We start from the raw sequence: 12,678 nt of genomic DNA on the forward strand, positions 1-12,678 counted from the left end.
CAATATATCATCAGTTGGAGCTAAACCCTGGATTAAGACTTTTATCGGTATTACATGACATATGTATTATATTCAAAAATGTAATTTACAGCTGCGTAAGTGCACCGGATGTTTACAAATGACAAATACAAATCATTTCATGTTGTTTAGCAATATAATTTATCTAATCAACAAACAGAAACAACAGAATCGGTGTACATCAAACACGCTCACCTGTACAAATATTATATACTGAACATCATTGAAAAGGCACTACTTATAAAAGTTCAGATTATTAAAAGCACGAGTAAGGAGTTGATATTTTTTGAGTGGATAATAACAGATGGACGACTGACAAAAACAACAACACAGAAAAGACGCTCATTCATTGACATGTTCCACAGACAGAAAGGATCAAACACCCGAGGGGTCAAATCGAAAAGTCAATATCGCGTGTGACCGCCATTTGCATTCTGTCGGTTGTTTCATGAAACAAACAGAAACTTCTTAATAGGGCTAAAATAGGGTAAACGAACGTACGTTTTGAGAAAGCAGAGACTCTCTCGACTGAATTCCAAATGCGTTATAAGATTGTAGCCAAAAGTCTTCGTGTAGCTGAGATATTTCTGAGTGCGGCGTTTAACAACGACTACACAAACCAGAACCATCGCCAATATTCTTTGTGCAATCAACCTGCTAAAACGACATTTATATCTGGAGCAAAATAATATACAAACACGTTGTGGAGTTCAGTTGTGAAAGAAACCAAACCAGTTAATGAGATTTTTCGGTATGGCTGCTTACTACTGTACAGTATCTAAAACATCTATCCTATAGCAGCCCCACTCCCTAATTTGTTTGGGCAAAGAGTGAAATTAGTATGGGGCAGCTATTGTCATTGGCTGAGACCATTCTCGTGAATTCTCCTGTTCTCCAGTCGCCACGTTTTTCAAATGCCTTCCTGATTGGCAGTAGATACCAGTAACATAGGCGGTAGATGTAGTATGTTATCCCCCGACACGAAGTGGGAGGGGGTATAGGTTTGAGCTCCGTCCGTCCGAGATGATGGGGACAGATTTTCTCAAAAACCGTTATAGATAAGGAAACCAAATTTGATTTGTGTTTTCAGAACATAAATTCCTTGATGGAGTTCGAAAACGTAAACCGTGTTACAATTAGTTAGAGTTATGGCCCTTGTCATGCGTTTATTGACTTAGTGTATGTTATCCCCGATGGGAACTGATTGTCTCAGTAATCGTTATAGACAGGTGCTTTCAGGACGTATCCTGTTGAACTTGAAAAACAGGAACCAAATAGGAGCAGAACACTGTGGCGGGGGATATTGAGAACCATGTCTTGTTTCTTCGATTACAGCAAATGGTGAGATACTATGAGTGAGAGAGTTTAGTTTTAACGCAGCACTCAGCTATATTCAAGCTATATGGCGGTGGTCTGTAAATAGTGAGTCAATATTTAACGTCAAATCGGCAATTTTGCAGCCATATCTGGTTTGTGAGTCTGGACCAGACAATCCAGAGATCAACAGCATGAGCATCGATATGCATAATTGGGAATCGATAACATGTCTCAACCAAGTCTGCGAGCCTGACCTCCCTATCACGTTAGCAACAATTAACACTTCTTTGAACACATTAAGAGTCAGCAGGAGGAAACAATATGCTATTAGTATTGAAAAATTATAATTACATTGGCATGGTTATGAAATATATTGGTCTCAATGTAAGACATGACAATGGATTATACAAAATGCCTTTACTTCAGAGTTTTCAAGGATAAACATGATGAAGGTAATCTACATATTTTCTATATTCCTGGATGGAATACTATTATTTGTGAGAGCAAACTGCTAAAGTGTTTGTAAAGTACAGTTTGTTTTTATTTTTGTTAATGTAATAATTTAAAAACCTTATTTATATATCATGCTCTTAAAGTATTCAGCAATATAATACCAGACAAAAGCGTGAGATAGATCATTGGTCTGATTTGTTCAAGGTAAAAGGGATGTAGTGTTTGTGATGTAGAATCGCATTCCGTTTCGGATTCTGTATTTTGTACTGGCCCAATTTAAATACGCATGAGCATGCGCAGTGTGTCGAATGATGTGGAGTTTGAATAAACGCAAACACGTAATGTGGAGAACCCGCCTCGTGTCCGAGTGTTTGTAGTCGGCTTAAATGAAAACTGGTTACAGTAACTTGAATGAGAAGTTGGACACAGTACACCCATATCTGCGTTTTGACCTGGAGCAGTCTGACTGACGTTGTCCCCCCATCAGTTCATATAAGCCATGCCTGTCTTATTGTCAACCATAACCGATTGATCTTTGATCTCCTTGCAAAAAGTGCTAGATGAATTTCTTTCAGATCTAGATCATTGATGTACATTCTCTACTCTACCTCTGACCAGCGGCCTCCTGTTGATCCATGGTCGTATACTGCACCCCATTCCATTTCTTATGCATCTGTCTGGAGAATTACATCTGAGCTGTCAAGATTGGCTCCCCGTTGAAATTACTGAGGTTGGTCAGCCACCGCTTTAGTTCCTCCCGACAATCCTAAGGCAATATAATATTTGACTCGTAACTCGGGAACGCAAAAGCTCCTTGCTCTACGAGCCGGGGGCAAGTCCAAATGGCATGAATGGGAACTGATACAGAGTACCTTTCCCAGAGAATTGGAGAAACGTTTCCATGTGGGTTGCCATTGCTGACGTAAGCATCCTTTAGCTCAAACTTGCAAAAGGTTTTTGTTTGTGCCTCAGGCGACAAGAAGAGACGCACAATGAAGTGAGGCACATCAGAAGACGAGGCCAAACCCATTGAAATGAATAATAAAATAAGATGAAATATTTGTAATATGACAATGAAATATGGTGAAGATATGATTATAGGTGAGGTGAGGTGAAATTGGGTTTAACGTCTTTCTTGAGAATAGTTCGCTCAAATGACGACGTGTATGCGTGTGTATGTGTATGTGCGCCACCTTGTACTAGCCCAGACTGGGGGTTTGTGGTTCTGTGACAGGCCAACTAAGAGCACCATTGTATGCCAATTCCGCTTCCAGACCCCCAGTATAAATCAACGATTTCGAGCAGAGACATCATTCCATGTACATCCCATGCACCTCAACGATTTCGAGCAGAGACATCATTCGATGTACAGCCCATACGCCTCAACGATTTCAAGAGACATCATTCGATGTACAGCCCAGACCTGCACATCAATGATTTCAAGAGACATCATTCGATGTACAGCCCATGCACCTTAGAAACTCCCCCGGGGGGGTTTCGGTTCTGTTACAGGCCAACTAAGAGCGCCATTATATGCCAATTTTGTCACTCAATGTACAGCCACCTCAGAAACTCCCACTCAGTAGTTTATCAGCGTGTGTCCGTACGCGTAAGTCGTGACGCCGTCGGCGGCGATCCACCATTTGGTGTCCATTGGCGACAGCGACGTCTTGTTGCTAAGCATTTGCTAAGCATTGCTAAGCATTGCTAAGCATTGCTAAGCATTGCTAAGCATTGCTAAGCATTGCTAAGCATTTGCTGAGCATTGCTAAGCATTGCTAGGAGTTTCCTGGGAAAGGATTGGGATTCCTGGGGAGGATTGGGATTCCTGGGAGAGGATTGGGATTCCCATATAGGTATATAGGAAGTATGGTTATATATATGCCCAGGAAAAACAACCATGCCACCAAAAAGAGATTTGCCTTCGGATAAGATCCAAGAAATACGCTCCCTTCGAGGGGTGCTCCCAGCAAGCGAGGTCAAAAAGCACTTCGGTATTGGGTCCACAAGACTCTACCACATATGGAGAGATCCGATCGAGGAAACCATACCACCAATCGAAGAACCAAAAGTATCTTTGCCGGTCGACGAACCACAAAAGGTGACTCAGATAGACCGAAAGTAGCAATACCCGGTAGTACGTTACCAACCATCCAGGACTTCTACGATCGCTTGGGGAGTCTCGAGACTCGTGTGGAGCAAACCGCAAATACGTCGTCGACACCCACGAATTTGTTGGTTGATATCCTGTCGAGGCTGGACATCGACGACGACAACGAGGAAGAACTCGACGAGCAAATAGAAGAGGAACAAGAAGAGACCCATTTCAAAATACAGAAGGTAAGGCAGATGGTGGAATCGACCCAAAGATGGGCCTACATTTCGCTGGCCGCTGTTATTCTCTGGAAGGTCCTCCACAAGACCTGGAAGCACAGCAAACCAGTTTCCCCATTCCACCCACCAACCGACGAGAAGGCAGAAACACCCAGGCTCCGAGACCCCTTCCACATGTAGTAACATTCATTTAGACATTTGACTTCGCATAAGGTATACAACATGTGGCCCGTGGCTGTATGGCTGAATATTGCCACTCGCATGCCCACTGTGCAAGAAAGGGTCATGTCAATTACATATGCAAAGTATGCGGCATAGGGGTCAAAGGACATTATGGGTTGTGCAAAGACCACGGAAGGGACTTAGTTCGAAACCAACTTATTTGGGACAAGAAGAAAGACTACCTCAATGAACGTTACCGACTGCTCAGGATGAAAGTTTAAGGGACGCTTCATTTTTTGAAGGCTGACAGGTTTATCTGCACATTGAAAACACCCTATTAAACATTTGGCTCCGCATAAGGTATACACCATGACAACCGTCAGCGAACTCAAAGTTCTCGCCAAAAGTCATGGACTGAGGGGTTATTTCCGCATGAGGAAACCCCAACTGCTCACCTTGCTCGATATGAAATATACCAAGCCCCCTACCGTGCAAGACCTCAAACTCTGAGCTAAAGAATGGGGATTGAAGGGTTATTCCCGCATGAGAAGAGCCAAGCTGATCACCTAGCTGGAAGACACCAGGCCAGTCGAGTTGAGATTCGTGCCGACGGAACATGCCGTGGGTAAGTATCTCCAGGGCTGGAAAATGACGGTTGATTCCAATATCGATACCAATACAGTCAACCCCCCCATCGCCAGTAAACTCAGCGAAGAACTAGGCGACTTGAAAAGCATCAAGTACCAACTAACGATGAAAATGGAGCTCCAAAACAGAATACGGACGGCAGTACTGTGTCCGTTGTACCTTATTTCAAAGGCAAACAGGAAGCCCTAACCCAACCAGAATTGATTGAATCCTCCATCGACGCATCGTTGCAGAAAATACAAGAGTCGTTGGAGAGATATATCCACATGTTTTCTGGATGGGTGGTAGACAAAATCAACTGCGTTTATCTCGACATAGCGAACTACATGCCGCTCAGAGGTTTGTCGCACATACCGATGCCCAAGCATTTCAAGGTCAAAAAGGCCCTCGTTAACCCCAAAACCCAAGGCGGCGGCGATGTTAGCGATTACTATCTTACGGTGGTGGCGGTCATAAGCTGCTACGCATGAACCAACGGGTAATCCGGGCAGGCGTTCCAGCTATCCATGATCGGAGAATCCGGGTTCGACTTCACGGGTGTAGAACGCTTAACACCCATCTCCTACTGGGCGCAATGCGAAAAGCAAAACAAGCTGTCCGTCAAGGTGTTCAGCCACGAAGGCGACAAAACCATCGTGCATAGGATAAGCCCTGTGTGTGATAAAACCGTGCGTAGAATCAATATATTCCTCATCGAAAAAGATGGTCAGTATCACTACACGGCAATAAAGAATCTTGAGCCGGCTTGCAAACGTGAAGGCGGCGATCAATCTATGCACAGAGAAACTGTTGTGAGAAACACTTCTGCGGCGATGTCTGCACGGCTTCATGTGAGCCGACCTGCTGCAAGCGCACCAGGGGGATTGCCTAGGTGTAGGAGAGACGGCGATCCCAATCGTCATGCCTAAGGAAGGCATCAACATCTTGAAATTCACCAACCACAAACATCAGATGCCTGTGCCTTACATGATCTACGCAGACTTGGAAGCCCTCATCAAACAGGTCGACCACGACGGGCCAACACTGAGCAAAGTTTTACGTGCAAGACCCAAGAACACCAAGCACAGCAAAAATAACTCGGTTTCCGCAATGCGGAAACCTGGTAGAAAGTGGACTGAAACTTAAGTTTCCACCTAGAATCCAGTGAGTTTCCGTTCTTTTACATTGAGTTTCCGCAATAACGGAAACTTACAATTACCCACTTTCTAAGGGTTTCCGCAAGGTTTCCGTTACCCACACTCCAACAGGTTTCCACAAGGTATCCGTTACCCACACTCCAAGAAGTTTCCGTTGAGTTTCAGTTAACTTTGAATCCATCAGGTTTCCGCAAGGTTTCAGTTTTTAAGACTCCAAGAGGTTTCCGCATAGTTTCCAGTTACCAACAATCCGACATAGTTTCTGCATAGTTTCCGTTACCAACAATCCGACATAGTTTCCGCGATAGTTTCAGTTACCAACAATCCGGCCAAGGTTTCGCATAGTTTCAGTTACCGGTTTCAATTTCAGGTTCACAGGTTTTCATATGCTTTCAAAGAGCTAAATGTAAACATTCTTCTTTATTTATATCATAAACTCTTGTTAAAAACAATATAAGCAATTTGTTATTATCATGACATTTACTAAAAGAAAAACAGAATATATAATAAGATTCATTGTTTTATTTTCTCAACATGGTATGGATTAGCATTTAAGGCAAATAAAGATCATACATATTACTAGTAATATAGCACTAAAGAACAGGCCAAAACATGTTGGCATAACTCAATCCAGTTTTAGAAATCATATATCATTTATAACAAAGTTGTAATTTTTCATCAGTTAAACTTTCATTCACTTATTATCTTTAAATAGCATGTTAGATACGAAATTTATTTCTAAAATCATGCTAATGATGAAAAATAACAATAACATACAACGTAACACAGTAATAAAACATAGCTGCATCGGACATTTATTTGCACGCCTTGGCATTCAGCCACACACTCTATGTCACAACTATCGCCAAACATCCACTATGATATACAATAACACAACATACAGCTTACAATACAAAAATAAAATAAAAATTACATTATGAAATTGAAAATAAATTCAATTAAATTGCAAGAGCTGGTCAGTGGGCCCTGTAAGGGGCATCCCTGGGCGGAGATCCCTCTGTTACTTTGGTTGGATGCCTCATCCTCGTCCTCCTGTTGGCCTTGACGAGAGCAGTGGAGGTGTAGATTCTTTCCAAGTCCAGTGTCGTCGTGTATGCCCTAAGCTTGCTGGACTCCCAGACAAAGGGGACGGAATGCAACTAATTGACGTCATCTTCGTCACTCACGACTGGTGATGTCATGTCTATGGTGAGTGTTGTCGCTACCTTTTTCTATCGTCTATCTGGCCAATCAATAGATGCAAGTCTGTTTAGGCGCTTGTGCAAGTTTCTGAAAATGGCAGGTAATAACGAATTACTAGGTTATTTTGATGAATTACACAAACATCAATCAACAAGAAACTGACAATGCCAAGGATGATTTAAAATAAGAGTAATCCACAAGTAAGTTTGAATAAAAGAGAACTAAATTGAACAATCACACTTTGCACTAGTTTTTCTCAAAACTCAAATTATGCAATTCATCACACTTCATTGACCTAATGTAATATCTTATTTTCTAAAGAGGACACAGAATCTATACAAACTTTGCTCTGGAGTTACATGCTTCCCAGACCAGAGGTAGTAATATGTTATATATAATATCTGAACATTTATTGCATTTTCTATGTAGTAATAATGGTACTAGTAATAGATTTTCATCAACGTTGTGGTGTCAACCGCCGTGATGTTGCTGGAATATTGCTAAAAGCGGCGTAACACCAAACTCAGTCAGGCAGTTGTATTGTTGAAGGCACAAGTATATTCACCCAGTAGTGACGGTATGTTTACACCATTACGTCTTTGAGGTGTATTTAGAAGTGAATAATACTAGACACGAATGTTTCCGGATGTCAAGGTCTTTATTATGTGAAAACACAATGTTTCGGAGTGAATGCTTACACACCTGACGAAGGGGTAAGCATTCACTCTGAAACATGTTTTCACATAATAAAGGAGGTGACATCCATAAACCTTGTCTCTACTCTATTAATTGGAAATTATTTACTACTTATAACGAAAGTCACTACAGATAGGTCAAAATTACCTTCACACATGTTTCAGCTGACCATCCTTGGTCATTCGTTATACAGTCTGCAGACTCAACATCAGCTGAAAAAACCCCAACAATAACACGTTACTTTTCTTTGCATTTCTCCATTCATTCATTTGAGGTTTAACAACAAGCAAACTACAGATTTATCACTTTAAGGTTATGCAATGAGTAAGTGAACGGCCTGACATAAACATCCTGATGAATGAAGTTCAGTTATCTCATGTGACATAACCTTGGAGTAATTACGGCATTGTAAAATCAAGGGGTCAGTTTTACTGCCATTTCACACAGGTGTGAAGTTTATTTGGTCCAATTTGAAATCATGATTAAGTTACCGGTTATTCAAATCCATTTGCAAATGTAACTTGAGTATGGTTCATTTTGTGAAAATGTATCTAGGGAAGAATAATAATAAAATATTCAAAGTGAAATTACGTCTGTTTCATAGTACCATAAACACATACCTTCAGTTAGAGAGGGTGATCTTTTCTTCCAGGAGTGGTCGTGACACGTTTCCTCACAACAGCCTAAATGAATAAAACAAATCAATTAATATACAATCTATTTGCTATATTTTTCAAAATTGTATATTTTCAGATAGACACTTATTTTACTTCACCAACCTTTGAAAATAGTTCGTGCAAAACTGTTTATACAGTCAGGGGACTTAAATATACGTCAGTCGGCAAAATTCTCATAGACTTGCATGCTATTTTAGTGTAGCTATGTCATTTTCATTAATTCAGTTTTCCATATTTGGTTGTCAAATTATGCAGGCTGTTAGGAAATAATCTTGGTCACAGATACATAATTTTCCGCATTGTAGTTACATGAGCAACATATATACAACATTGCGTATTCTTTCCCCATAGACCGCCATGTTAACAATTGCCATAACCATGACACACATTGAATTGAAAATAAAACGGAAATTATGTCTTTGAAGCTGAGATGATTCAGAACCCATGTGCAAAATATGAACAATATCAAACGGATATCAAATAAATTCAAGACATATTTCTAGCTGCACCAAATTAAAATGTAAGTCGAATAATGCATAGTGGCGAATACCTATGGCCACTGGCTGTAATTCGATAGATTAGCTTGTTTACCAATCCGGATTTTCTGTACGTAAAGTAAATAATTCATAAAACGTTATTTGACAACAAAACAAATTGGTCTTACCTGACAGGGTCGTGGTACTGCGAGTTTTCGCAGCCATTTCTATCTTTCTTTCCAGGTAGCGAATTCTCTCTTTCAGTGCTTTGAGGGTAACTGAGGCGGCTTTGAAAATCGCGACTCGCAAAGGCTCACAGGAAAAACACTTTGTTGTTGTTTTTAATCTAAATCTAACATTACAGTTTGACAATATCTTTCCGCGTTATACAACAAAATAAACATACACTATACACATAAAATGTCAGCTGTGTGTTTTATAATGATTTAGGTAGTCTCGCGTGGACGTGATCCGGTCGCCATTGTTTTATTTGTTGACATTGCCGACATCAAAGGGACCGTGAAAGGTGGAAATGAGCAGATTGAATGTGAGTACCCAACAGTGGGCTTGTATGGGCTTAAGGGTCTTCTCATCGCATTATGGGCACTAATTGCTCCTCCTCAGTGTCAAGCATCAACATGTAGGCCTAGAGAAGTGAATAAATCTGAAAACATATTCACATTACTTTAAAAGTCCTCATCGAGCTTCATGAGTCCTACTCATGAGAGATTGTGTTAGTGGCAAATAGGTGATTTTTCAAAACCCTGTCAGGAGTAGGCAATATACGTTCTGCTGGACGTAAAACTTCATCGTGTAAGTAATTTACCTATTGAGCTCAAAACATGCACGTGTATTAGACATGTTTATATCATGTTCATTCTTTTCAGTTCTACACCTAGATCTACGTATACCATTCCCTGTATATAAGTTTACTTATCTAATTATATGTGATGTCAGCTCAATATATCTAAGTAAGCGAGTTTAGTATTACGCCGCACTCGGCAATATTCCAGCTATATGGCGGTATTTATCCAATTATACCAGTACATCTTTTTTATCATTTTATTACCATTAAAACAATTATAACATATACTTTACACCCATGGCTTTGTGTAATAGTTTATGTAACCAATTATTAAACCTCTTAGCCTTACATTGCATTGACACAAGTCACGTATAACATTTCTAAAAGAATCATTGTTTCAATTATTTGATTTACAGATACGTATTGTGGATCCACTGACTTGTTGGAGATTGACAAGAGGCTTGGCTTGGTAATCATTTATAGTTACACTATTAAGCCTGTGGGTTCGGGTACATGGTCGTCCGATGCGATGGACAAACGAACGCTCCAGTCATCTACCGAGGTCCTAATGCGGCCGAACGATTCCTGATGTGTTTGCAACAGGAAGAGAAAATCATTAGGAAAAGGCTGTACACCGCTGCCCCCATGTGCATGACGCCGAAGGACCAAGTCGCTCAAAAGCATGCTGAGAATTGCCACATATTTCAGGGACCCCTGAACGGGGATGTCGTGAGAGATCACTGCCACATCACTGGCCGGTACCGAGGTGCCGCCCATAACATGTCCAACCTCCAGCTTAGAATCAACCCTAAAACAATCAACATCCCCATGGTCTTCCACAATCTGAGAGGGTACGATGCCTACCTGATCATGCAGGCCATCTCGAAGGTCGGTGGTGATATCAAGTGCATCCCCAACAACATGGAAAAATACATCTCATTCTCGCTCAACGGTCTGAGATTCATTGACAGTGCTCAGTTCCTCCTGTCATCGCTCGATAGTTTGGTCAAAGCCAATGACACCTTCCCCATCACTGATCGATCCACCAACGCTGAGACTCGGCCCCTGCTGATGAGGAAGGGTGTGTACCCATACGAGTACATGGATGATTGGTCTAAGTTCGACGAGAACCGATTACCTCCCATCTACTGATTTTACAGCAGCCTGAACGAATCCCATATCTCCCAGGACGACTACGACCATGCGCAGAACGTGTGGAAGAAACTGGGATGTAAGAATCTAGGTGACTACCACGATCTGTACTTGAGAACGGACGTGCTCCTGCTAGCCGACTTGTTCGAAACGTTCAGGACGATGTGTTTGAAACAGTATCAACTCAGTTCTACACCAGCCCTGGTCTATCGTGGGATGCGCTGCTGAAGAAACCGGAGTTAAGCTGGAATTGCTCACGGATTACAACATGCACCTGTTCATCGAGAAAGGCTTACGAGGAGGGATTTCCATGGTCGCCAAACGGTACGCAAGAGCCAACAATAAGTACGTGGAAGGCTACGACTCTAGCAAGCCCACCAATCATCTCTTTTATCTCGATGCCAACAACCTGTACGGCTGGGCTATGAGTCAGTGTCTGCCTACTGGGGGGTTTGAGTGGTTGGACGATGAGATCGATATCACGAGCATCGCGTCGGATTCGGGGAAGGGTTACATCCTCGAAGTGGATCCGGAGTATCCCGAGGCATTACACGCTACCCAAAACAGCTATCTGCTGGCCCCCCGAACAGTTGATGGTCTGCCGAGACTGGATGTGTGAGAACACCCTGGCTCGGGTGGAAAAACTCGTCCCGAACTTGATGAACAAGACCAAGTATGTCGTGCACTATTGCAACCTGCAGCTGTACCTATCATTGGGTATGAAGCTGACCAAAATTCATAGGGTGCTCAAGTTTAACCAAAGTCCTTGGATGGAGCCCTACATCAGAATCAACACGGACCTGCGAAAGCTGGCCACCAGTGACTTCGAGAAGAACTTGTATAAGCTCATGAACAACTCGGTGTTTGGTAAGACGATGGAGAACCTGAGAAAACGGGTGACGGTCAAACTCGTGCGATTGCACCAGGAGGAAAAACTCAGGAAACTGATCGCTAGCCCGGCCTTCAACCGAAGCAAGCTATTTGATAACGATTTGGCGGCGCTGCACATGAACAAAAGTCACATCAAGCTCAACCGACCCGTCTACGTGGGGATGAGCATTCTCGACGAGTCCAAACATCTCATGCATGATTTCTACTACAACCGGCTCAAGAAGCAATACGGGGATCGATCTGCGGGCTGCTGTACACGGACACAGATTCCTTGTTGCTGATATCTGCACGAAGGGGCGTTAATGCGAGGACATGGCAAAACACATACATATACGACATCAGCGATTACCCAAAGGACCATGCCCTACACAGCGATCAACAAAAGGTCCTCAGCAAGATGAAGGACGAATGTGCGGGCACCCATTGCCGAATCGTCAGCTTTAGGCCTAAGATGTACTCCATCTTAAAAGCTGACAAGGGTGAGATCCGAAAGGCAAAGGGGTCAAAGAAATACGTGGTGAAACAACACATCAAGCACGTCCTCTTCAAACAAGCTCTGTTCAAGAATAAGACGTTCAAACACCGAATGAATGCGTTGAGAAGCGACAAACACAACATCTATGGCATCACCCTCAACAAGAGGTCGCTGTCGCCCATGGACACCAAACGGTGGATCGCCGCCGACGCAACGCGTCACGACTTACGCGTAC

Source organism: Haliotis rubra, unplaced genomic scaffold (assembly GCF_003918875.1).
Source record: "Haliotis rubra isolate DU_JTF1 unplaced genomic scaffold, ASM391887v1 Scf477, whole genome shotgun sequence".
Taxonomy (NCBI): Eukaryota; Metazoa; Mollusca; class Gastropoda; order Lepetellida; family Haliotidae; genus Haliotis; species Haliotis rubra.